Here is an 838-nt window from a genome sequence, read left to right as displayed (position 1 = left end):
AAACCAGCACTTTTTAATGTTGCCATTAAAGTGCTATGGGGCGAGAGGGGCGGGGGGGCTCCGACTTCCTCTCCTTCCCATGCCCTAAGACATAACAAACTTATCCATTCTCCAGTCTGCAAAGAAGATGCCTTCCCTGTGTGGCATTGCAGTCTTATGTGTGTTGAATCTACACTGGAATGGAAGAAGAAAAATTGGGTGACATCCTATGCCTATTTAGACAAAAAAAAGTCCTACAGCTCCCAGCATGCCCAGCCAGCATTGGGGGGGAGGCGTTTCCCATTCATAAAATGGCTGCTGCAGTGGGCACGGCCAGTGGCAAAACACTAACTTCCCAGGAATCCAGCTCTGGAGATGAAAAGAAAAGTCAGTTACCCAAGAGCCCAAGGCAGAGGTGGGCTCTGAACTCCAAACCACAAAACTATTCTCTTGAACCTAAATAAAGATGGTGTTTGAAGACGGCCCTCTGCTTTGCAGCATGCCAGCATCCCAGTTTAAAAAAAGAAAAGGATTTCTAAAACAGAAATAGAATAAAATGCCAGCAGGGAGCCTGTTGGGCAGCAAGAGAGGTGTCTGTGGGCCCCCTCTTGGAGACCCCAGCACTAGACGTTTTAGAAAATGAGTGACTCCATGTGCCTATTAGCTATGCTGGCTAAGTGGCCTCTGAAAACCTATGGCAGCCCTCAAATAAGCCGGGAAGGACAGTTGCCTTTGTCCTTTGTGCTCGGCCTTCTAGGAGGCCCCTGGCTGGCCCCTGCCAGCAAGGCTGGGGTCAAAAGGCCTTTATGCGGAGCCATGACTGCTCTCCTTATATCCATCAAGTTTCTTTTTTCTTTTT

The sequence above is a fragment of the Heloderma suspectum genome, chromosome 17, assembly GCF_057233095.1.
Source record: "Heloderma suspectum isolate Gila_16-S chromosome 17, 16-S_ref, whole genome shotgun sequence".
Classification (NCBI taxonomy): domain Eukaryota; kingdom Metazoa; phylum Chordata; class Lepidosauria; order Squamata; family Helodermatidae; genus Heloderma; species Heloderma suspectum.
This window is presented reverse-complemented; position numbering follows the sequence as displayed.